The sequence below is a fragment of the Vombatus ursinus genome, unplaced genomic scaffold, assembly GCF_900497805.2.
Source record: "Vombatus ursinus unplaced genomic scaffold, bare-nosed wombat genome assembly UNPS02014778.1, whole genome shotgun sequence".
Taxonomy (NCBI): Eukaryota; Metazoa; Chordata; class Mammalia; order Diprotodontia; family Vombatidae; genus Vombatus; species Vombatus ursinus.
In genome coordinates, this window is record NW_020954556.1 from 53,844,919 (window position 1) to 53,872,601 (window position 27,683).

Here is a 27,683-nt window from a genome sequence, read left to right on the forward strand (position 1 = left end):
CTATAAGTACTGGATAGAGAATAGGCATGCAAGAAATAATTGGACTAAAATGAGAAGTCCCCTTTTCAGAATAAGAAGAAATGAATATGAGTTGTGAAGGGGACACCTCAATCAGGTGAGGAATTGAGTATAGAAATAACTCTAACTTCAGAGTTCAGCAAATCTTGGGCTTTGCTTACAGCAGTACTTCTCTTGTGGGCCAGGGAAGGAGAGGGGAACTCTTTATTGATTTCTGAAAAATTTTAGCATGTGATTTTCATAGAGGTAAGAACCACTCTTTTCATATGGAACCTAGCTCATCATACATGATAGGCTGTGTTTAAAGATCTCATGGTATATTATATATCTGGCATATATAATAACAAATATCATTTACAAATAGCTCATTATAGCTAAGTAATTATTGATGCAGCTCAGATTATTAGAAATAGAAGGGATCTTAAGGATCATCATTCTAACCCTAGGGTCAGTGAACTTTAAAAATATATTTACATATATATATTTAATATAAAATTATCTAATATAATATATTTAATAAGTCCACTTTATTTTATTTATTTAAGATCATTATCCTGAGAAGCAGTGCCAAAAGGAAATATTTTTGGTGAAAAAAATGATTAAGAACCTTTAAGTCCAACTTCTTCACTTTTCAAATGCATAAAATGAGGCACCGTAAAGTTCAACAACTTGTTTTGGATCACAAATAGAGAAGAAAATGTCAAACCACTCCAGTATCTTTGCCAAGAAAACCCCATATGGGATCATGAAGCGTTGGACACAACTGAAATGACTGAATAACAACAACAAAGTAGCAATAAAAGCACTACTACCTTTCAAAGAGGAGCTGAGAGTATCTTACGGGATTGTTAGTAAATGACACACACACGTGAAGAACACACCTTTCTCCTGTCTCTGCCCCTGTTTCCTTGCTTTCAGGACTAGGCCTAAGCACTGTTGTGGCTTGGGGGAGGATAAACTACATGTTCTTAGGCCCCCAGCCTTAACTCTATTTGTCCTTTCATTTTCTAACTTGTCCTCCTTCCAGCCTCTATCTGCATCTCTTCCTCTACCCCAAATCTATGTCTTCTTGCTTTCTCATTTTCCTCCTTACCAGTGTTCAAGAAGGAATATTAAAAACTCATTTAAATTGAAGTGTAAATTACTGATCAAACTTAATATACTTGCATTTCAATTGAAAACTAATCTACAGTTTGGCTAAAGTCAAAGGATAAATGTTGTTTATCCATTATGTTTAATTTTAGGAATCAGTGGGCAGTGTAGGAGAGGTATTTTGGGGAACATAAGGATCTGCCTGGTATTCTTCCTAAAAAAAGAAACACAGAGAAGAACCTCAAGGCCCTGCATGCTAAAGCTTTATTATATGATAGTAGACTGAGTTGAGTTTTCATTTAAAAATTCATTTCATAAAATAGTGTTAATCTTCTATAAAATGGGAAATGAAATAATTTATGATTTGAACAGATTATATTGGCTTCGTTTTGTTCAGTTCAGACCTCCTAGTCCAGAACTCTGGGTAAAAATGCAACATGAGATCCAGGAGTCAGCTGCAATAAAACTACCAGGTCATTAACTCAAGAAACTAGTAAAAAAAAAAATCATTTTCCCCCACAGTGGCCAAAAAAGTTTTATTTTAAGGGGGAAACATTTAACAATTTCCGTCTATAATTCCATCATGTAGGACTAAGTCTTGTTGTAAGGTGTCAGGAATTTCAGTTAAGCTTAGTGGAAGATTTAGTTTTCTCAAAATTTCTGTACCATTCCATGGATGCCAATACACCTAATTTTAAATGGGCCTACTTCTGGCTAAGTCAAAAGAAAGTCAGTTCTCTTCATGATAATTGGTGGCCCCATTACTCATCTCCTCTTTGATATAACAGTCTTAAAGGAAGACAAAAGGCTGTATTCTTATCGTTAACTTTTGCAAAAGTTTAGTAGGTGAGTGGAGAACAGTTAAAATAGTGGCTCTTAATGAAGAAAGAGTTAGCATTGATAATTTACTAGAAGCATACTAAGGTTTCTGGCCACATATCGTCTAGTCTTCTGATTGAAAAGGGCAAGGGTTGATGGCCAACAAATCCTGCAATTCCAAACCTGGAATCTAATAGAGAATATATATCATTCTGCCAATCTTCATGGAAACAAAACTTTTGGAAAATGGAGTTTCAAAATTTTACTTCTACTTTGCTACAAACTTAACACTTGAAATCCAAATGATTTTATTTTCAGGTTCCTGTGGCATATAGATTCTTTACCTGAGCTCTATGGACTTTTAAATTTTATTTTAAAAAATATTTTGAAAAGTACTTTTCAACACAATTGATTTCCTTCATAATCTTATGAATTTTATTTTACACATTTTAAAACATTATTATAAGAAGAGACACATAGTTTTTTTTTAATCAGACTACCAAAGGGGTGTGTGACATAAAAAAGAACTGAGGGAGCCATATGGCATAGAAAACAGTACTCTGGACCTAGAATCAGAGTGACCTGAGTTCAAATCTGTCCTCAGACATTTATTACCTTGGTGATTCTGAGCATGTCATATAACCTCTGCCTCACTTTTCTTATCTGTAAAATGGGGTTAATAATATCACCAATCTCCCAGAGTTTCTATAAGGACAAAATGAGATAACATATATAAAGCATTTTGCAAACCCTTGTTGTTGAGTCAGACTCTTTGTGACCTCATTTGGGGTTTTCTTGGCAAAGTTACTGGATTGGTTTTCCACTTCCTTCTCCAGCTCATTTTACAGATGAGAAAACTGAGGCAAATGTGGTTAAGCGACTTGATCAAGGTCACACATTTAATAAGTGTCTGCAGCCAGATCTGAATTCATGAGTCTTCCAGATTCCAGGTCAGGCATTCTATCCGCTGTACCACCTAGCTCCCCTGGAAGAGTGATGCACATCGTCATTCCAGGGTGAGCTGGAGGACTTCTTTGAAAGCCATGGTTGTTCATGGTCTAGTCCACTGGATCCAATTTGCTCATAGACTCCTTTGTGGTGTATTGAAAAGAGCTCTGGATTTAGAATTTATCTTGGTTCTGCTACTTGTTTCTTCCTGTCTCTGGGACTTAGTTTCTTCACCTTTAAAATGAAGGTGTTGTGCCATATGATTTTTAAGGTCCCATTTAGCACTAAATTCTTTAACCTTGGCTTAATTTTAAAACTGTTCTGTCTGGCCTGTGGTACTCAGGATTAAATATGATTCAAAGCCAACAACTTCCTATGCCTTCATTTAATCCAGGGTTGCATCCTCAGGGTCAGGCTAGAATTAAATTAACCTCAGGGATTAGTGGTGGAACTAATTTCAGAAGTTCTGAAATTTAGTTCTGAAAATTCTTTTCAATGATGACTTCTCTCTGTTTTTTTCCTGATTTCCCTCATCCCTAATTCTTCCCTTCTAAACACTACAAAATTGCCTTTCAATCTTCTTCACTGTATCCAAATTTCTCCCTTGTGTTTCATTTAATATGATGACACAAACTTTTTGGCATTACCCATGTTACCTTTGTTGTTTACAAGTAGCTCTGAACATGTGGCAGGAACTTGTCTATTTTATAGGAATAAACTAATATCTTTGTATTCACCTATTGGCCACCACCAAGAACAGATTAGTGGATACTGGGGGTCCACCTTCAATCACTACTGCAGGTTAAAGCATAAATGCTCAACTAGCAAAGATTCAGTTTGGGACCAAGTCTCATTTATGAAATTGTTGTACTATTGGGCATCCATAACAACACTTTATTCCCACCCCAAACCCCTAGGTCTCAGTTTAAAAGGTTACTTAGAAGCCTCAAGCTGCAATTTGGGAAAGACTATCATTAAGTACCAAGAACCCTGGGCCAAATTCACAGGTACTATCAAGTACTGATTAATAGTCTGAGGACACTAATCTATTCCACAGTGATTACACATGGACAATGTTCCTAATCCCTTTATATCTGTTGTTTGGAGTTTGGCCATACTTTTTTTAAAATTTTTTTTTATTTTTAGTTTTCAACATTCACTTCCACAAGATTTTGAGTTCCAAATTTTCTTCCCATCTTGTCCTTCCCCCCCACACCAAAATGGGCATGCATTCTGAATACCCCTTCCCCTAATCTGCCCCTCTTCTATCTACCCCCCCTTCTCTTATCCCCTTCCCCTTAGATTTGCCTGTAGGGCAGGAGAGATTTCTATACCTCATTGCCTGTATTTCTTATTTCCCAGTTGCACTTAAAAACAATTTTTTAAACATTTTTTTAAAACTTTGAGTTCCAAATTTTCTCCCTTCCTCCCTTCCCACCCACCCTTATTGAGAAGGCAAGCAACTCAATATGAGTTATACATGCATAGTCATGCAAAACACTTCCATAGTAGTGATGTTGTGAAAAGCTAACTATATTTCCCTTCATCCTATCCTGCCCCCCATTTATTCTGTTCTCTCTTTTGACCCAGTCCCTCCTTAGAAGTGTTTGTTTCTGATTACCCCCTCCCCCAATCTACCCTCCCCTCTATCATCTCCCTGCTCTCTTGTCCCCTTCCCCCCTATTTTCCTGTAGGGTAAGATAGATTTCCATGCCCAATTGAGTGTGTATGTTATTCCCTCCTTAAGCCAAATTTGATGAGAGTAAGGTTGACTCATTCCCTCTCACCTCCTGCCTCTCTTCCCTAACATTGTAAAGGCTTTTTCTTGTCTGTGTTATGTGAGATAATTTACCTCATTCTACCTCTCCTTTTCTCCTTCCCCCAGTATAATCCTCTCTTACCCCTTAAATTTATTCTACAGATATCACCCCTTTGTCTTCAACTCACCTTGTACCCTCTATCTATCTATCTATCTATCTATACATAAATTTTCCCCTCCAACTACCCTAATACTGACAAAGGTCTCATGTGTTACAAACATCATCTTTCCAGGCAGAAATATAAATAGTTCAACATTAATAAGTCCCTTGTGATTTCTCTTTCCTGTTTACCTCTTCATACTTTTCTTGAGTCTTGTAATTGAAAGTCAAATTTTCTATTTAGCTTTGGTCTTTTCATCAAGGATGCTTGAAAGTCCTCTATTTCACTGAATGTCCATTTTTTTCTCCTGAAGGGTGATACTCAGTTTTGCTGGGTAGATGATTCTTGGTTGTTATCCTATCTCCTTTGCCCTCTGAAATATCATACTCCATGCCCTCCAGTCACTTAATGTAGAAGCTGCTAAATCTTGTGTTATCCTGATTGTGTTTCCATAATACTTGAATTATTTCTTTCTGCCTGCTTGCAATAGTTTCTCCTTGACCTGGAAACTCTAGAATTTGGCTACAACATTCTTAGGAGTTTTCCTTTGGGGATCTCTTTCAGGAGGTGATTGGTGGATTCTTTCCATTTCGATTTTGTCCTCTGGTTCTAAAATATCAGGGCAGTTCTCCTTGACAATTTCTTGAAAGATGATGTCTAGGCTCTTTTTTTGTTCTTGGCTTTCAGATAGTCCAATAATTTTTAAATTCTCTCTCCTGGATCTATTTTCCAGGTCAGTTGTTTTTCCAATGAGATATTTCTCATTGTCTTCTATTTCTCATTCTTTTTTTTTTTTTACAGTGTCTTGATTTCTCATAAAGTCACTAGCTTCCATTTGCTCCATTCTAATTTTAAAGGAAATGTTTTCTTTAGTGAGCTTTTGGATTTCCTTTTCCATTTGGCCAATTCTGCTTTTTAAGGCATTCTTCTCTTCATTGGCTTTTTGGACCTCTTTTGCCATTTGGGTTAGTCTATCTTTCAAGGTGTTATTTTCTTCAGTATTTTTTGGGTCTCCTTTAGCAAGCTATTGACTTGTTTTACATGATTTTCTTGCATCACTCTCATTTCTCTTGGCTCTTGGTTACAGTTCTACACAAAAGTTACCTTTGGTGATTTTGAGACTATCTACTAGATCTGTTCACAATACAATAAAGATACTGGGAACTCAGCACTACATTTCTGGCAGTCTCTTAAACACATTTGGCTAATTATTATTTTTTTAAAATTTGGTTGGGAATGAGATGGAGAGAAGCATTCTAAATTTATAGGAATTTCCAACAACTCTTGTAATTTGCTTGTAGAAGGCAATAGCAGCCATTCACACACAAGTCTTAGAAGGAAGATAAATGAAGCTTATGATATTAAGAAAACAAAAGGTTGTGCAATTCCTCTATGAAGAATCTATAGAAAGATGTGAGTAGACATGGAATGTGTAGGACAAAAAAATTTGTAGAGGTTCAATTCACATGAGTGGAGGGAATTCCTACACTCAAGAAATCATTGATCCATTAGTTAATATGTATTGTGTCCCCTCTACACCTGTGGGGAGGAGGTGATACATACTGTCTTCTTGACAGAGATGCCAAAAGAAAAAAGGCCAGACTACTCTTTCTGCAGCAAAATCAGTGATTTTAAATGTGAGTACCTCTTTTTCCTGGAACTAAGCCCAACCCTGGAAACTAAGAAAGTTTCTTTATATTGAGGAATAGCTAAACAAATCAAGGCACATGGATGAAATGAAATATTATTGTGCTATAAGACATGACAAAATGAATTATTTCAGAGAGAACTGTGAAGGCCTTTATGAACAAATTCATTGGAAGTGAGCAGAACTACAACAGTGAATGAAATGATAAGAGCATCATAGGGAAAATAACTGAAAAACTTTAGAAATCTGAACAATGCAACAATAAATGAGTACAAAATAATGAAGATGAAACATACCACCCATCTCAGAGTTTTTCCTGAACCCTGACTGAACTTCTTTTGGGGAGTGACTCAGATCCACAATAATCACTGTCATCTCTCTGGATTTTCTTTTTTAGAGCAAGGTCCAGAACACACAATTACTTCATGTTCCAAGCGACTTTTCTGTGCCTAAAGTCAAATGTCCTCTTAGCAGTATTTTTCAGTCCCACTAAGCTACTAAGTTTGACATTCAAATGAAATTAGGTTTATGGCTTGACAAAACATCTCTTGTGATTGTTAGACAGCTGGGTACAGGGAAGTTAAAGAAAGTATCTCCATAAGGAGTAGAATTTCTAACCTTGTCACAATTGAAAACCAACATTATTGCTAGTAAAACTTAACTTTTCGGGACACTATTTTCAAAATACTTCCAAATTTGTTGTATTGACATCATCACCTTCATAAGGGAAACAATGATTGTGTGGACACTAGAGAGAAGATTAAAGGAATGAACCCAATTATATGTGGTACCCCACTCCTTCTACAAGGAGTGAGTTATCACCCAAGATTGTTTTGAAGGGGAAAATTGGGAAGTGAAAGGAAGAGATTGAGAAGTCTTAGTAGACTTCAAGTTGAAAATGATAAAAAATGACCCCAAGAAATAGAAAGATGATAGTGAGTTTCTTGTAAATCTAGGAGTGGTAAGGACAAGGTATCCATCAGTAGAAGAAGCCATAGGCAAACCCTGGAGTCTTCTCTTTATATCTGTGCACTTCAAATGTGCAAGGAATTCATATGTGTAAGGTCTGCAGCCAATATATCCTTCTACAGGTTTGTCCCCACCTCATAAACTTGTGTAAAAAGGTTTATATGAAGTTAATCCTGAACAAATAGGGTTCATATGCTTCACCTAGTCAAAATACTTAGGAATTTATTGGCTCTATCCTGCCCTAGCAAATAGGCACATAGAAGCTCTTTTTCACACTTTAAACACCATCTCTTTTCCTGATCTCTAATTTGTTCTAGTAGCATATATCATGGCTATACCTTTTTGAATTTTTATCTCAGCTACCTATGCCCTGGTGAGGCAAGCTTCCAATGTCCTCATAAGAGCTTTTGTGATTAGACTAGGTAGTTCATAGGTAAGAAAAGAGCAAAACCCAAACCCAAAAAACCTGTTCCCTCCCTTTCCAGGGAGAGAGGATAAATATATAGAACTTTCAAACTTGTTTTGAAATGGTTTGTTCATGACATTGTCCTTACATGAGATGGCACTATCAGCAATAGGCATCTGACATTCCTGGCTTGCAGCCAGTGTTATCAGGAGACAATGGAAAACCAGTAATAGCCCATGGTAAGCTGGTTTAGCTAATGCTTTGTGATGCAGCATGAGACAACCATTAACTGTTGTCTAAAATGTCTCTGGAGATCTGGACCTGACAAGATCCAATCCTTGCACTCAGAAAAGAGCACTACACTGAGAAGACCAGTGTTTATCAGTCTGGTCCAGGGCCAGGATCAATGGATTGGATTAGACTGTGGCAAAACTGTGCCACTGATGAAGAGAACTTCACAGGCCTGAGACAGGCTGTCAGATAAGACTACAACAAAGGAGGCTTCATTTTCAGAGCAACTTGTGTGTGCTGTGTAGTCAATACAACAGTTCCATTAGAAAAAAAGATATCAATGGTATCTAACTCACCTAAAGATCCAAGGAATTCAGAGAGGCCAATAACAGTGGTTGACCATCATTATCAGATAAAACTTTCATTCCCTTGGGATGGAATAACTCAAAGAGGTTTATCATTCCTCTAGATACTCACCATTCCCAAATATGTCTGGCTTATATTTTCCTCTGTGCTTTTAAGGTAGCAGAATTTCCCCTTACCTTCAAAGTTCTTCTTCTTCTTTTTTTTTTAAATCACAATCTTATTCCTCCTTTAAAACTGGAGCTGAAATCTCACCTCTTTCATGGAGGTTTCCCTGACTTCTCTAGTTCACTGTGATCTTCCCTTCCTTTCCATTTCTATTACATTTATTGTCTCTACTACTCACTTGGCAATAGTATTTCCTCCTAAGAAAATTGTCTTAGTACTTTTCATTTTTATGTGTGGAAAAGAGGTTTTTTAATGGAACCATTTTGATTATAGATCATAGCAATGTCATTGAGTTAAACACAGTTTTATGACTGAGAAATTTAAGAGACTTTGCAATTCACAAATAATTTGCATGGTCAATGGGCTATAAGAAATGGTCTATTTCATTGTCAGGTGGCATTGCATGACATGTACAACCTATTGCCATTCATTTTGCTTTACCTGGGCTGTAACAAAAACCACTGTAGCTTGAGAGGATGACAAAATAATGTCTTAGGCCATCTCTGAGGCAGCAGAATGCATTTTTCACTTCAGTAAGGACCAGTTCTACTTTCATAATAAGCATTTCCTCTTTATCTTGGTGCTTTTATTTACTGTATTTTTAAATATCTAAATTTGCATTTCAATAGTCTCTGAATAATCAAAACAAATAAATTAATGAATTCTAACAAATTGGTTTGCCTATCCATCATAAACAGTGCACTCTTTTACCATTCCTCTAGGTGAGGGTCTGCAGAGAATGGTGGTCCTAATTCATTTGGTGATTGGAACAACACTCCATTTGTAATGAGACATGTCACACTGGTTGAGAGGAGTATCTGTGGCACAGTTGATCACTTCTAACTCTTTCATTATCCCTAGGAGGAATAGAAGCTAGGGATGAAAGATGGGGAGGTGTAATGGCAGGGTCAGATAAGCTTTGGAGAGAGGGATGAGATGGTGGTAGGATCTTCTGAGGTAGTGGCCTGGGGATGAAAGAGAGAGTGGAGAGGTCATTCTGTGGTGCAAAGGACTGTGGTGTGGAACCATTGGAAGACCTTGGGGAGTATGTTTATTTTCTCTCATATCAGCTCTCTGGGGCAAAGCTCTAATCTCGCTGCCCCTTCTATAGCTTTCAAGTCTTGAATGAGCCTGACAGCTCAAAGAGATAATACTCCAATCCTCTCAGGGGAAGGGAATAAAGTATCAAGGACACTTGATTAAAAATATCCTGCTGTCAATTTATGGTTTTCAGTTGAACAGGCAGAGATGGTTTCTGGGGTAAATCCATATGACTTTAGTTGAAATATCAGTAAAAAGTACTTGGATTCCAAAGTTATTCACATATATTAATAGCTAGGTAAAAGTTGTCCAGGGTTTGAGTCTGGCACATGTCAAGTACATCACTGATAGGTAGGTAATAACAGTCTTCATTTGGGCTTCATAAACTTTCTATAGAACACATAATAATCTAACTCTGGCATGACTGACATCATATTGCTATTCCAAATTGTAAGTCATTATCTAGACCTAATTGAAAAAGACAAAAATTCTGGGTGTTTCTTCTTTTTGCTTTGTGGGGGAAACAGTTGGATTAAGTGACTTGCCTAGGGTCACACAGCTAGTAAGTATCTGAGGCCAAAGTCGAAGTCCACTGTTCTATCCACTCTGCCACTTAGCTTCCTCCTATTTTAACTTCTGAGGTTTCAGGCCTCCATTCCATTTCTTGGACTAATTCATACCATGATGCTTTTGCATACCTCTTTCCCTTCCCTTTCAAGTTCCCTTTTATGTGTTATCTATCCCTTTATATATAAGCTCCTTATATTGTATCCCCAGCACTAACAAAGTGCCTGGCACATAGTAAGCTCTCAATAAATCTTTTTTCTGTCAATCCAGTTATCCATTATCTATCTACTATTGTTCCTAGGCTTCATCTGTCACTGAATGGATCTATCTTTTCATGTAAATATGGTAACAATACACCATTGAATTATTCTTTTTAGGGAATGTTTTGAATAGATGGTGGTATGGAATAACCATTTATACACACAGTTCAAATTTACCATATCATTTCTCTATTCTTTATCTCATTTGGATTGTGTAGATTATGAGGACAAAAGATACTATTAGTATTTTTGTTATAATTTCATCAGTCTTTTCTTGATCCCTTTCTTCCTCAAAAAAGATTGATCCTAAAATGGTAGAGAATTTATTGCATTATATTACAAAGTAACTGCCAATAATGATAACTCACTATAATTACTATGTACAGTGACTATGTCAATTTTGTGTCAGAAAGGAAGATCCCCTTAGGATCAACCTGGTCATTTTGTTTGCCATAAATAGTATGCTTTTCCTAACTCAAGATGAATATTCAGTGATATAATTAAGAAAGTGAGAATAGTCAGATGTGCTGTTCCATCATAACACCAATGGGCCACATATTAACTTCACTTAAATCTTTTGCCTTAATGATATATAGGATATAGTGATGATGGTTGGTATTGGGAAAGTCATTTTTCCTCTCTGAGTCTCAGATTCCTCACCTACAAAATAAAAGCTTAGGGCTAGATGATCTCTAGGTCCTCCAAGATAAGACAGTCCATAGTTTTATGACCTTTCAAACATTTCAAATACTGTCTTTTAAATGAACATTCCAGATGCATTCTTCTATTTAGAAGGAAAGTGTGCCACTTCACAATTTTGTTGAATTTTCATGTCAGCATCATAGCTGAAAATAACTGAGAGCCATTACTGACAATCCAGTCTTCTTCTTTCACTCCCAAACCCAATTTGCCTGTAATTAAAGATGGTTCTTAGCTTGCTCCACATTAGTTAGACTCGTTATGGAAGAACCTAGACCTCTAAGTTCCCACATAGAAAGTAGACTTTTTAACCTGAGAGAGATAAAAGTTGCTTGCAATTACACACCCAGCAGTCTGGATATCCTAATGCAAATGGGGCTGAAAGTGTGGCAAAATAAGTATTAGATTTCTATTTTCACATTTTGGATGACCTCTAAACCTTAGTCTCACTTAACCTTAAACTTCATGTCTGCTGTAGCTATACAGAAAATCTAATGGAATAGGGGAAAAAGTTACAAGGACTTAAGACCAGGTGACAAATAAGACAAGACGAAGACTGGTTGGTTGAACAGTACTATTGAATGTAGTAATGGATATTAAGGCTAACTCTTTGGCATTGAGAGATAGCTGATGTGCCTTTATGGAGGATACATTGCTAACTATGAAGAAGTGATCAGCATGTGGAAACAAGTGAATAAATGATTATACAAAAATGTTCCATCAGATGGTAAAATTATTCTTCTATTGGTGAATGGTATTAAGGGATTTCTCAACTGAGTGTTGATCTTGGAAACAAAAAACATATGACAGGTACATTCTAAAGCTCGGAATAAACACAACTGTTCCCCACAAAGTGTAATGAGGTGTTTTCACCTTGAATATAGGACAAAAGTGGCTCCATTATTTTGGTGATTTTTTTCATCCTTCTTATCTCCTTGGCTAGTGGAACTTTATAATGTAATGTGATGGTGCTTTTTGGAGTCATACAGACAGTGAAGTTGCTATGGCCAAAAAAATGCCTGACTAAGTGACCTACTGTAAGGCTGTGTGCAGCATCTTATGCCTTACATTTAGGAAGAGGCCTAAAAACATCATTAAGGAACCATGTGACTGGCAAAGGAAATGGGGCGATCGTAGACAAATCAAGGGATAAGAGATCAACAGCTTGGATATTCTATGGCTATTAACATTAAAAACGGAACCAGAGGAATGTCTCCATTCTATGGTACCCAAAATTGTTTGTTTTGAATGAGTTGAAACAAGCAAAACACAATATAAACCTTAAAACATGACATAAATGTCAACTGTCATCATCATCATCATCATTATCATCATCATCATCATCATCATCATCATCATTATCATCATCTGCATTGTTAAATCTTGCCATTTTTATAGCTGAACCATCTTTCATACACATTCCTTTCTCTGCAGTCATGCAGCCACCACTCTGGTTCAGGCCATCATCACTTAGGCCTATACTACTGGAATAGTCTGTTTGCTGTTCTCCCTGCCTTGACTCTCCTCTCATTCCAATCCATACTCAATTTGGCTGCCAAAGTGAACCTCCTAAAGCACAGGTCTGACCATTTGATTTCCCCCTTCCCTCAACTCAATAAATTAAAGTAACTCCCTATTACCTCCAACATCAGTCAGGCAGTCACCTAGCATTTATTAAGCTCCCACTATGTGTCAGGCATTGTACTAAATACTGACACTATGGATAAGGATCTAATATAAAATCCTCTAGTTGGCATTTAATTTAAAACCCTTCACAACTTGATTAATTTCTACCTTTCCAGGATTCTTACACTTTGTTCCCCTTCACATATACTGATTCAGCTATGCTGGCTTACTTGTGCTTTACATGCATTTTACCTCCAGACTTTGTGCATTTTCACTGGCTATTCCTTATGCTTGGAAGGCTCTCCAACCACTTCTTGGATTCGTGGCTTGCTTTGAGATTCAGATTAAATCTCATCTTCTTAAGGAGATTTCTAGGGGTCTACCTGCTATGAATACCTTCCTTTTCAGGTTACCTTGGATTTACTTCATACTTTGTATGTACATGGGTATTTGCTTACTGTCTCCCTTTCTAGAACATGAACTGTCTCCTTCCTTTGAATCCCCAGTGTTTAACACAGTGCTTACTTGCTGACCAAATGCAAATACTATCTAGGATAAGTAGTAAAACAGCAGGATGTATAATAATATTAACAAAAATAAAAGTAATTTATGTAATAAGATTGTATACAAGCACAGAAAATACTTTATGTATGATATAAATTTATAGATATGTAAATGTACATAAATTATATATAAATATATAGTTGGCATAAATATAAATATGTAGATAATATAAATATAAGCACATAAATTATATAACATTTGATCTTCACAACAACTTTGTGAAGTAGGTCCTATTACTATCCCCATTTTACAGATGAGGAAAATGAATCTGAGAGAGGTGAAGTGTCATGCAGCTAGTAATTCTCTGAGGTAGTATTTGAACTCAAGATTTTCTCACTCTAAGTCCAAAACTCTATCCATGGTTACAAATCTCTTAGGATGAAAGAGTTTGTAATCTGAAATGATAGAGGTTAATCTACATTGACTGATGAAATGAAATTAAATTCAATCCACTAAATTTTTGAGGTTCACAAAAAATAGGGCTTATGAGGGTCTAAATATTTGCTTTGAACTATCATCCATGGTGATAATAAGGGTAGATTCTCACCAAATCTGGTTCATTGATTCAGTTTGGCAAAGCACTAATAATGTGGTTGAACTGACTTTGGTGGTTGGAGACTTCTTAGGTAATCCCTCAGCATAAACCCAGATGTTTTTCTTTCTGGTGCAAACACTAGTTTAATTTACAGCTCTAATAGCAACTAGCTTTGTGACACTGGGCAAGTCACTTAACCTCTCTAACAATGTTTCCTCATCTGTAAGATGAGGGCGGTTGGGTCCCTGAGGACCTCCCTCCAGCTTTAACACTCGGTGACTTTCTGATTTCTTATGACATAATAAGTAGTAACTTATATCTCCAAATTAGGTTGTTATAGGTAAAGTCTCTGAAGGAACAGTGGGAGGGTTGGGTGTGTATTAGCAGAGAATAACATTTTTTTTAAAACATTTCATTCAATCAATTATTTTGCTGGTAACTTTTTAAATGGGCCAATCGGTTAATTTTAGGATCTTCTGGATAGTGCAAGGCAATGTGGACTTCTGCCTATGCTCAGCTGGAAATAGTTATTCACAATTTCTAACAGAGAGCCCCGTCAGTTCTCTAAGAAAATATCACAAGACATGTTGTCAGCTGCTTGTTGAATGTAATAAATTTCACCAACATACCGACCATGCTTCTGAATTCCATTTCAATGGACACAATTATGCTCCTGGTGGTTATACATGGTCCTGATAAATTGACAGCTGCTCACAGATTTGAAGAAATGTTACTAAGCTCAGTGAGCATTTCTAAAAGGCTGTTTCCTTGCTTTCTACTCCTAGATGTGTTCCAAGACAATAATGGGGCTTACTGTAACCATCAAAAGCCTATCAGCATGTAAGCTGGCATTATATATACTATTCTTATATGTAAACACATTCTTCACTGTTTTTAACAGCATGATTCACCATTTTATATACAAACCACAACCACAGGGAGAAGCCTATTGTCTGCCATTTACCAAGCTTCATTCATTCCTCTGGTAATATTTTTACTTGCTTTCAAAGTGGCTGCTGAAAATAGACATTTGTAGGTAGCCTATTGAAAGATAATTCTTTCTTTCTCAACATTATTTCACTATCCAATATAGTGATTGTCTTCCTACTAAAACTGTTTGAAAAAGGAAAATAACAAATTCAATTTCTGCATTTTTAAATGAATAAGTGCAATTTATTATTTTTTAAACTGAGTAAAATTTAAATAGGAAACTATTAAAAAGGAATGAGAGTAAATATTTGATGCCTAAATAATTAAGTAATATACTGTGAATATAAGGGTAGAATTGTCTTATAGTGGAAAACAATTTGTCCTTTATAAGAAAATCCAGAAATTTGAATTCCCTCCAAGCAATCTTTCATTCGCTTTTCTTTCTTTGAACACATTAAAAGGGAATATCTGGAAATTTTACCCATTCACATTTCCAGGTAGTCTCTGTACTCTATTATGTCATCTCTATTTTAAGCTTTAGGATTCTGGTCTGGGATGTGCAACCACATGTGCTTTTTTTTTTCCTTTGGATTTTTGAGATATCTCAACAGTTGCATTTTACATCCTTGGATGACATTTCCTGCCACATAATTATATGTACCAGTGCTCTCCAGTCCAGCCTAAATCCCTGAATCACCTATGTAAATTATCCATCTTTCCTGTTCCCCTGAATCAGACCCCTTGGACTTTGACCATGGATTATCACTTCAGTCTCTCTCTCTCCAGTGGGAATGGCTTTAACTTTTGAACTCATCATAGCCAAATACTTCCTTTTTTATGTGAATAATACACCATATCATAGCATGCCCTGATAGTCTCACCTTCCCTTTGGTCTAGGCTCTAGCTGGCCTGACTTGTCTCCATTTAAAACCTGGTATTGATAGCAATACTGTACTTTTCCATGATATACTTTACCTTAAGAATCCCTTTAATACTCAAATGGCTCACAGTTTTTATTGTTCTTTTTTAAAAGGAAGATAGCAGCTCACCCATCCTTTCCTATCCTGTGCAACATTTATGCATGTTCTTTCAAAAGTTTACTAAAGGGGCAGGGGTCAGCCCAAGACCTTCCTTGCTTTCTCTTGACAATGTGAGAATATCATAGGGTACTAAGATCATCTACCTGCCATTCTTTGTCCTTATTGTGTAACCAGTTGATTTTTTTTTCTTACACATTTACTTTATATCTTGTTTTTTTTTTTTTGAAGATTCTTGTTAGTAACATGTTGCAGTCTGTTCACTACCCTCTTCCTCTGCTTCTCCCAAAGTGGATAACCCATGGCCAAGCACATAAGATTATGTTTCTCCTCCAGGAGGTTTTGCCGTTTGACTCAAGCAGCACAATGTCATCTACAAATAGGACTTTGTGAGAACTAACCACCCACAGGGAATTGTTTTTCAACTTGAATCCTATGTGGGATCTACTCCATTACACTGGCTTATATCTTTGGCCAATGCATTTCCAAACTTTATGTTTTCCTCGATACCCTCAGAGGGTAATTAAACAGGATTAACTTTGTTGTTACACATTTTGAGGAATCTGGAATGATCATCTCCTACAATTAAGACAAAATCACCAATGTAAATGAAACAAATATTTAAAAGGATATGAAACTTTAATAAGATTTAAAAGAATACAAATACCTAAAGGCAATTAGGAATTTTAATATCCCTCAGTGCTTAATCAAGTCCAGTTTCACCTAGACTAGAGTAGAGCTGAGTTACAGATGAATATCATAGCTCATAATGAAATGCCTTTCAGGCTTTAGGACATGTGAATCTCTTTTTTATGTTCAAGGATTACAGGACAACTTAGTGTCATCAATATAGGCTTTATTTTATTACTATCCTTAATACCCCTAGTAAGAAAATTCTAACACCTTAACATTTTTCAGGAGCAGGTACTAACTTTTCCCAATTCCCTATACTTAGCTCCCTGACTTCATTTGCTTTGTAGCCATACAGATGAACAAAAATAAAATGTTGTACTACTGTGCACATGAAACTCAGTGATAAACATTTGCTCAATCAGAGAAGTGAATTTTTCCTTCTAAATTTTGCTCCAAATTTCATTCATCTATTTTCTGATTTATAGTTTAAATCCACTTACAATATTGGAGGTTGGTCACTAAATTCCCAAATGGATCTGTGGTCTTATCAATTTGGTAGTTCCCTCCAATAATGAAGATAGCAACCAATCCATGTCTGCCTATCCCATATGGCTCTTGTCTATTGTCTATTTCCTCTCAAAAGGTAACCACTGGTGGCCCACTGAACATGCTCATTTTCTCTCCACGGAGAGTTCCAATGGATCATTCTGGCTATCTGTCTTCTGTCATTCATAACATGTGATCAGCTCTTCTTTTCTTGTCATACAATTGTTTGACAATACTCTTTACTCCTGTTCTTATTTAGTTTCCATATGTTGCAGTTGAATCACATTCAACATGTATCTTTCCATCGCCCTCAGCATGTTTATGTTTAGGTCTTCAGAGATAGTGATATTCCACTGAATATGAAACATCATTGTTTCCTTCCCTATGATAGTTATAACCTGGCTTCTGACAGACTGTCTAATTTGAAAAAGATTCTATGTCCTTTTCCGAGTAAGATAACATTGTGCCAACCTCCTTAATTCAAAGACAACAAGTAAAATAGGCACACAGGCCTGCTCGCTCTGCCTCACACATGATATTCATCTCTTCACTCCAGACATTTTGGCTGGCTGTCCCCATGCCTGAAATGTTCTCCTTCATCTCTGCTTCCTGAATTTCCTGAGTTCTTTCAAGTCTCAGCTAAAGTTCCACCTTCTTCAAGAAGACTTTTCCATGTTGCCTCAATCTTAGTGCCTTCTTTCTGAGACTATCTCCTGTATATATTGTATTTGGACCTTGTTTTTCAGTCATTTTCACTCATGTGCACCTCTTTGTGATACCATTTGGGATTTTCTTGGCAAGGATACTGGAGTGGTTTGCCTTTTCCTTTTCCGACTTATTTTACAGTTGAGGAAACTGAGGCAAACAGGGTTAATTGATTTGTTCAGGGTCACACAGCTACTAAGTATCTGAGGCCAGATTTAAACTTAGGGAGATGAGTCTTCCTGACTTCAGGCCTGCCACACTATCTATTGTACCACCTAACTGCCATATTTGGACCTAGTTATTTGCAATATTGTCTCTCTCATAAGATTGTGAGCTCCTTGAAGGAAGGAACTGCTTTTGCCTTTCTATCCTTAGCACTTAATGTAGTGTCTATCAGCTAGTAGGTGCTCTACAAATGCTTGTTGACTAGCTGAATATAGTAAACACCTCATCTGAAGGACCTATATTTTAAGAGAGGCAGAAACCACTTCTTTCTACCTGACTTTCTTTTATAAATGTTTCCTGTTTCTTCTACTTACTGCTTGGGTGACCTTGGGCAAATCATATGACTTTTGGGGGGCCTTAGTTTCCTCATCTATAAAATGGGGACTAGATTACTTCTGTAGACTAAATGGATTAGAGGACCTCTGAGATCCCTTGAAGTTCTAATTTTGTAGTGAGTTGATCACCACAAAGCCATGGCAACTGTGTATACTGATCCTTTACCCAGTGCCTTTTAGGAAGAAAAGGGAAAAAAAAGAGACTTGCAAGAAACTTTTCTTCAAGGACTTTGTTTTTATTAAATTCCAATGTGAAGAGGTATTTTCCCAGCTCCAGTGACCTGCTGAGAGAAATACTTTAGAAAGTGCCATTTAAAATAATCATTTTATTTTTTTTAAAGGACTAGCTCAGCTATAAATCAGAACAAAGCTTCAAACCCAGTTATTGCTTTGAATATTATTCTTCTGAATGATGGAAAATGAGTCCCTTTGTATTGTATATAATAGAAGGAGAGTACCACAGATTTCATATCTAGAGGATATATTTTTTTTCTTAAGACATCAGCAATGTACTAGTCTCATGGAACAATTATCTACCCAGTGGTAGCTTTCTGTTTCTGTGTACTTATTCTCTACCTATTTTTCATGTTGCCCATGTTACCAAGAAAGGCCAACATAACCAAGGTGGAAATCATATGGACCCAAGGTAGCTATTATAGGCAATTTCTGGCTCAAACTGTTATTCAATTGAAAAATACATCGTATATCCTTGAAGTATACCATTCAAATATATCTAAGCAATGGACAGTGACTGGTTGAAGTTCAGAAAGAAATTATGTTTGGGTTAAAATTAACTTTTCTTTTTTTATTTTCAGGCAATTGGGGTTAAGTGACTTACCCAGGGTCACACAGCTAGTAAGTGTCAAGTGTTTGGTCTGAGGCCGGATTTGAACTCAGTTCCTCCTGACTTCAGGGCTGATGCGTTATCCACTGAGCCACTTAACTGCCCCTAAAATTAACTTTTCTTTTACCATTTATAACCAATGTGTAAATAACAGTCAATGGATCTGTTGCCCCATTAATTGTCAGAGAAGGTCCATTTCTTCTTTTGCCCAGAACTATCTTTGACTAATTTGGACATAGTTTCTGCTACTTACTGAATATGAAGTAAGTCCTTCATTGACTAAGCTGTAGGGGTTCTTAACCTGGCCTCTGTGAACATTTTTTAAAATGTAATTTTGAGACCTGAATTTCAAAATAATTTGTTTTTTTTCAATCCTATGTATTTTATCTTATGCATTAAATGTTGCTCTGAGAAGTCCATGGGCTTTGTCAGACTGCCAAAAGGGTCCTGACTCAAATTAAGTTAAGAAGCCTTGCTCTAAAGTTTCAAGTTTTGGTAAATATTCATTGGGTTTGTCCTCTGGGTAAGACATTATACAAGGTGATATAAAAGGCAGAAATATAACAGTGACATAGCCCTTGCTTCATGGAACATATAGTCCATATAGAACATATAGTCCAGTAGGGTAAGATAAGTCTGTTAAGGGGTCCCCTGAACTTGTCTTTTTGACTTGCCATATTTTCAGAAAACACTGAACCAGAATGCAGGAAGCCCTGACCTGGTCAAAGATGAAGTCCTCCCTACGCCTGGGCTAACAGGATTTGTTATTTGCACCACAAGCTAGACTCCCTGTGTGCCCTTGGGAGTCAAGTCAGGCATCAGTCAGTCTGTACCGGGTTGAGAAACTGTTTGTGCATCTGGGACCCTTGTAGATAAGCAGACCATTATATGTTCATGGTCTAGCAGTTCCCAAAGGAAAATAATGTTGCTTTTGTCATCTAACGTATTCATGTTTTCTCCTCCCCTTTGGGAGGGAATTGTCCTTTCCCTACTTCTGCTGCTCTTTTCTTCCTACCATGCCATTTCCATTTGGGAGCGGATTGCTATCTCTCCTTGTTTCTTTGTTGTAATTTTATAAATATACAAACTTCTGTTTGGATTGTGACCCCTTTGCACTTGCATAGAGTTCCACATGCATGTTCATTTCTCTTATAATAAACCTGGTTTCCATGCATGTCTCATCAACTTGTGATATTGTTTTTGGTTAACAAGTCATTTATAAAATAACCATAAAATAAAATATGATATAAAGAGAGGCAGTGTGGCACAGTAGATAGAAGGCAATCTTCGTCATTAGGAAGACTTCTGATCAAGTACCAATAATAGTTGTGTGGTCATGGGCAAATCATTTAAGTTTTCAGTGTCCCAGGCAATTCTCCAAAACTGTGAATCATTGATTGCTTAGACATCTGCATCACTATAGGGACTTTCCCTGCTGGGAGGGATTCACGTTGAGAAAATCATAGTTCTGCTCCTTTCATTATTCTTCCATATTCTCAAAACACGAAACAGTACAAGATCAATAAAAGATATGCATAACATGTTAGTTCAGAAAGATCAATTCTGGGTTAGGTTATTTTGGTTGAGGTGTACTCCCATTTGTTTAGAGAGCACTGGGAACATAAAATAAGTAAAAGGAAACAATGCTAGAAAAATAGATTGATGTAGTATCATGGAGAGCTTTGACTCTCCAGCAAAGTAGTTCATAACTTATTCAGCAATTGTAGTTTTCTGATCAAGAATCAACATAACAGGAGCCATGCTTAAGGAAAATCAATATGGCAGCAAATATTTAAGAGTGAATCTAGCCTAATTCAAACCAAACCAAACTAATTATTTTCATTAGTTACTTGTGACAGCTAGGTGGTACAGTGTATAGAGTGGCAGGCCTAGAGTCAGGAAGACTCATCTTTCTGAGTTTAAATCGGTCCTCAGATATTTACTAACTTCATGACCCTGGGTAAGTCAATTAACCTTGTTTGCCTCAGTTGCTAATCTGTAAAATGAGCTGAAGAAGGAAATGGAAAACTATTCTAGTATCTTTGGCAAGAAAACCCCAAATTGGGTCACGAAGAGTCAGACACAGCTGAAAACAACTGAACAACAACAATAGCAGCACTTGGCCTTTAATTAGCCAGAATAGGTTCATGATGAGTGAGCATTAAAAAAGCCAATTCCTCATGATCATATATGTGTGTGATGTCAGTTCATTTAAAAAAAAATTTATTAAACACCAGGTACTATGACAGATACCAGTCATATAAAGATAAAAATGAAACAGTTATTTCCCTCAAGGAATATCCATTCTACTTGGGGATTGGGATAGCACATACACAGTTAAGTCAATACACAAAATACTATTTTTGAAAGATACAGTAATAATAATTAGGAAATCTGAGGAAAAAAAACTTTAACTAGGAGGTGGCACTAAAGATGAGGCTCGACAAGAGCTGGGGTTCCAAGAAGTGGAGGGCTAGAAAATATTCTAGGCCCAGGCATGGGAGATAGCATGTGGAAAGGCATAGCTAATAAAATGACATATAGGGGACACCAAGTGTGCCAATTTGGCTAGAACATAGAGTGGATGATGGGGAACAATGTGTAATAAGACTGATAAAATAGATCACAGTCAGATTGGGAAATGCTTTAAATGCCAAATAAAGTAACTTGTATGTTTACTTTTTATCCTAAAAGCAATAGGGAACCATTGAATTTTCTCAATCAGAAAAAAATGACAGAGAGAGAACTGTGCTTTAGAAAGGTCAGCTTACTGCTCGGAGTTGTATGCAGAGAGACCAATTAGAAGGCTATTGCTATACTCTAGGGTAGAGGGGCTCAGGGCCTGACCTGGAGTGGTGGTAAGTGAGTGGAGAGAAGGAACTGCATGTGAAAAGCACCAGGAAGACAGAATCAGCCAAATCTGGAAACTTGGGATATATAGGGTATGGAAGAGGAGAGTTGAGGATATTAACTTGAGAAGGTTGCTTTCTTAAGATGTCATGAAATTAGCCACAACAACACATTCCAAGTGCCTGGGAGAAATCAGATTTTACTGAAATGAAAAAAAAAATGATGTGAGGGATTACACATTATTAGTTCTGTTTCTTTAGGTGATCATCAGGAGGGCACTGGGAAATGTGGGTAATGTGTGATGACAGTTTCAATAGCCTGATAGATTCTGAAAAGAGTTTTTCTGAAAGGCTAGTCCAATGCATAAATGATACTTTCATATTATATCCAAATAGAGGAAATAAAGAATAAGAGAGAGAACAGTATTAGTCAAGTTCCTTTTGGATTTCTTTCTTTCTTTTCTTTTGGCCAAAAGCAAGGGCTTGTCATTCAGGCTTTTGGCAGTCTGGTGAAACTTAATGGATCTCTTCACAGAACATTTATAAATGGATAGAATAAAATACATAGGATTACCAAAAATTGATAATATTGAATGCAGTTATCAAAATATTAAAAAAAATATAGACCCCAGGCTAAAATCCTTGGTAAGGTTGCCTTTGTATGTATATTGAATATGTTTTTATGTGTATGGTACTACCCTCCTTCCCCAGGAAATAGTTCCTTTCAGGTTAGGTCTATTTTGTTTAACTTCATTTTGTCTTTGTATCCTCAGTACTCATCACAGTGTCTGGCACATAGTAGGTGCTTAATAAATGAGTGTTAGTTGATTGATTGGAATTCTAGATTAAGGGAGATTACTACTAAGGACTTCTGGGTCTTGCCTGATTATTACCTTTAACTTGGTTTCCTATCCTGACTCCACTACTTTGGTGGTCTTGGATTAATGACTGAACTATTCTAGTTCTCAGTTTCTAATATGTATAGGGTCAGCTAAGTGGTGCAATGGACTGAGTGCTGGACTAGAATTGGATTCAGGAAGTTTTGAGTTCAAAATTTGCATCAGATGCTATCTATGTGACTTTGGGCAAGTCATTTAACCTCTCAGCCTCAGTTTTTGCAAATTTAAAATGAGGATAATAGCAGCAACTACTTCCCGCACTTGTTAGGATGATAAAAATAAAATAGTATTTGTAAAGTATTTTGCAGATCTTAAAACTCTATAAAAATGCTGGCTATTATTGTAAAATGAGGGGATTGAATTAGATGACCTCTGTGGTCCCTTACAGTCCTACATATATGATCCTATGATCTTAGGAGTAGCGGACCAAGATATTATAATATAGTAGAAAAGATTATTGTCTTTATAGGCCCACTTTTGTATTAGCTTTGTGTCTCAAAGAGAAATAGAAGAGATAGACTATTCTTTCTTTTGGCAAGGAAAAATTAACACATTTTTTCCTAAGCCAAAGGATAAAGTATGAGAAACTCAGTGGAAGGGCTTTGCTTGTGATCACATGATGGTGAAGGCTGTTATGTCTAGCAGTCTGAAGGCATTCCATTGGAGAGAGCTATCTCCTCTGTACTGTCTGTGATGTGCCACGTATCAAGTGGCCTATTTGATGCCCTTTGTATATGACCTCCCATCTTTCGTGCTTGTATGCCTTTGCACAGGCTTTCCCAGAAGTATGCTAGTAAATATTCAACAACCAAGTCTCTGGGGAAAAATTTTTGCCGGACAACTTTTAAGTTGAATATGCACTATTAGCATTTTCTCCATCACTTTCTCAAACTCAGTCAACAAAACAATAAATCTAGCTCTGATTTTTAGTGTTTTACCCATTTCTGAGGTGTTAATGCTCACACTGAAATTTTAACAATGAGCTCAGATGGTTGTAGCTATTTCTAGTCACCTCTGGCTGTCCTCCATGACTAGAGTGCTTTTCTCCTCATCTCACCTCTAGGAATTTTTGAAATTCCTAGCTCCCCTCCAAGGCTCAGCCCAAATGCTACCTCCCATAAGATAATTTTTGTAATCTCCCTTCCTCCAATTGTAAGTGACTCCCTTATTATATTGTGTTTATTTTGCACATATTCTCTATTGGTTTATTTTATACATGTTATTTCCTCCCAGGAGAATGTATATTTCTTGCAGCATGTGCTGTTTTTAATTTTTTTTTGATCTTAGCATAGCACCCAAACATAGTAGGTGTTTAATAAATGTATATTTAGTTGTTGAAAAGAAGGTATCCATTTTAGATCATCCAGAGTCCTACATTATCTCTGCTCACTAATTAACTTTTTAATTAATGACATTAATTTCTCTGGAATGGTATATTAATTAGTCTAGCTAGGAAGGCATCTTTTAGTCCTAGATACATTTTATGAAGAAAAAAATTATTGTGTCTTAAAAGTTTTGACATATTCTAATTTGCATGCTCAAGTTTGTTCAAGGGGGTCTGTGCCCTTTTAGAAAGCAGTATGGTGACACAGCCTGAGATAAGAACCCTGAAAAATGCATCTGCCTTGGGTTTTCCCATGCCCTCTTCTAGGCTGTAGACTGGAAGGCTGTAACTTGTGAACTCGGGGCAGAATCAGAGAGCAGGAAACTGGATGGCTCATAAAAATGCCTAACCCCTCATTCCTTCTGCCTCCCACAAATGAGGGAGTTTTATGTTCTGGTCTTAGAATAGACTATCATGTTCTCTCAGAGTGGAAAAAAAAAGTATATATAGTCATGGGAAATAAGGATACAGTGTAATTCACAGAATTTCGTAGTCTTTGAATTGAAAGGAGATTCAGAGGTCATCTAATACAACCAATAACTAAATGCAATTCTCTCTACAGCATCCCCTAGTGGTCAACTTGTCTTTAAAGACCTTCAGTGATGGAGATGGAGAATAGTTTTCTTGAGGCAGCCATTTTACTTTGGAGTACTATAAATGGTTAGAAAGTATTTCCTTATATCAAGATAAACCTTTCTTTCTGCAACTTGCATGCATTGCTTCTACTTCTGCCCTCTGGGGCTGAGCAAAGGCAGTCTAATTATTCTTTAGTAATACACCCCTTCAAATACTTTTAATTGTAATTTTTATTGGAAAACATATATACAACTTGGAATAGTTTTGAGACAAATAGTCCCATTAGCAGATATTGTTTTCAGTAAGCTGCTAAAAGTTTAAAAAGTAAGTAACAATAAAATAAAATGTTTTCTGAAAGAGGAACAAGAGTACAAAAAAGTACAAGAATACCTGAAAATATGCTCATTTTAATAGGACAACTTTAAGGACCTATTGTTGACTCTCCATAGTGCGGACAGACTAGGAAGTCCATACTTCAATCATAAGAAGTTGACAGATCCAAAATAAAACTATTAGATTAAAAAAAAGATATAATAATGCAGATGTCCCTTCATTTGGCCAACTCCATCTAAGTTTAGATATACAGAAGGACTCAGACCTAGATTAAACCACAAACATGAAACTTAATCTTTTTTTTTTCAAAAATAAAATTTCAGGACAAGGCATGATACCACCACCTGGCTATCAGGCAACCAAAGGTATTGATGCTTTTCAATTAACTAACCTACTCTACAAGTATTTAAAAGAGCTCTTCTGAAGTGTGGCTGTCTGCCAGAAGTAGGTGCTGATTGGTAAAGACTTTTTTTTTTTGGTTCTGTGCCTGCTACATGATACCACAACAGGGAAGTGAAGCTAGGTTTGGTAACCCCAGTACTTGGAACAGTGCTTGGCACATGATTCTATGTGGGTGCTTAAAAATATTTCTTCTGGAATCAAATTGGAAAGAAACAGCTGTAGTTCATTGCTTTGAGAAATACGCCAGCCTCTTCCACACTGAGGCTGACTATAGTCAGAATGTGAAATCTGTAAGAAATTGGACTTGTATTTCTAGAGACTACAAACTGACCTATATGCTCTTATAACCACAAAGGGCACTTTGGAGGAGGGGATAGTATATATTTGAGGTACAGTACAGTGGTTTTATTAGCCTGAGGACCTTGAGTGTTTCCCTCTTTTTTCTCTCTGCATGTGTCCACTCTTTTATGAGGGATGTCTAAGACCATGAGTGGTGTTTATATCCCTTAGATTGTCTATATAAGTCTGTGATTGTGATTTTGGAAAGGCTGGTTATCAATGGCCCAGACCCCCTTTTCATTTTAGGGCTATTTATTTGATGGTGCTTGCTGAATGTAAAGGGATAGACATGGTTGATGTTATGGAGGGAGAATTGAAAAGTTTCAGCAAGTTATTGAATATGAGAATTTGAGGAAGAGTTGAAGATATAAATGGGTAATATAAATGTCCATTAAGGAGAGGCAATATGGTATTGTGGAAAGGATTTAGAGTTAGGGGACTTGTGGAAGAATCTTAGCCTGGCTACTTAGTGTCTTTAGAACTGTGGGTATGTTTCCTAACATCTCTGAGTATCAGTTTCCTTATTTGTAAAATGAAGGGTTTTGAATAAATTACCTCAAAGGTCGATAATATTCTTCATCTTCCTCTGACTGTGTCATGGATTTTTGTGCAACATGCTGGTCATTTTTATTTTATCCTTCAATCTTATTATGTGAATAGCTCTTTCCTTTTTCTGGTCACACGTGTCCATAATAATCCCTAAAGATCAGATTAAACAAAAAGAAACATTGGAGTAGCATTGTACTTTATGATATACTCATGTCCAACCTGTACTTGATCAAGAATTCTCTCTGCAACATACTCAAAAAGTGGCCATTCACCTTTTGTTCAAAGATATCTGGTGAGGGGAGCAGCCCATTGTGCTAGGTAATACACTGTGCTTTTTAATACACTGTTTGGAATTTTTTAAATTTGTTTTTCCTTTGCATTTGTCCTTGAGGTATATCTTTAAAATTTCCCACTGCTCCTGAGACTGGCCTCTAGGACCAAGCAAAATCAACCCATCAGTCAGTCAATTAATCTATAAAGCAGGAAACATCCAGTAATTGCTTATTATGTGCCAAGTGGGCAGCTAAGTGGTATAGTGGATAGAGTGCTGGGCCTGGAGTCAGGAAGACTAATCTTCCTGAGTTCAAATCTGGCCATAGACACTTACTAGCCATATGATCTCGGTAAAGTCTTTTAACCATATTTGCCTTGGTTTTGTCATCTGTAAAATAAGCTTGAGAGGGAAATGGCTAACCACTCCTGTATCTTTGTCAAGAAAACCTCAATAGGGCTATTTAGAGTTGGAAGTGACTGAAACAACTAAACAACAACAACAATTACAAATGTGCCAAGTACATATTCTTTTGTCTTTTTCAAATTTAATTTTCCTCTAACTCTTCTCTTTGTCAGGTTAACATCCTTAGTTCCTTGACTCATTATTCAAATGACATGAATTTGAGTCTAAGCACCATTATGTTTATCCAACTTTGAATTGTTTAACAGTGTCCTCCCTACAGTGGGCACTCATAACTGTACAAAATGCTCCCGATGTACTCTGAACAAAAGTGAGTACAGCAATTCTCTCCCTACTCCTGGATGCTATATATTTTTTGCTTTTATCTTACACTATTGACTTATGTCGAACTTTTGACCATCCAAAATCCTCAGACTTCTTTCAAATGAACTGCTTTACAACCAAATTTCCCCCTTCCTGTACTTAGGGAGTTGATTCTTTGAACCTATGTTAAAATTTTACATTGATTCTCTCTTATTTGATTCAGTCC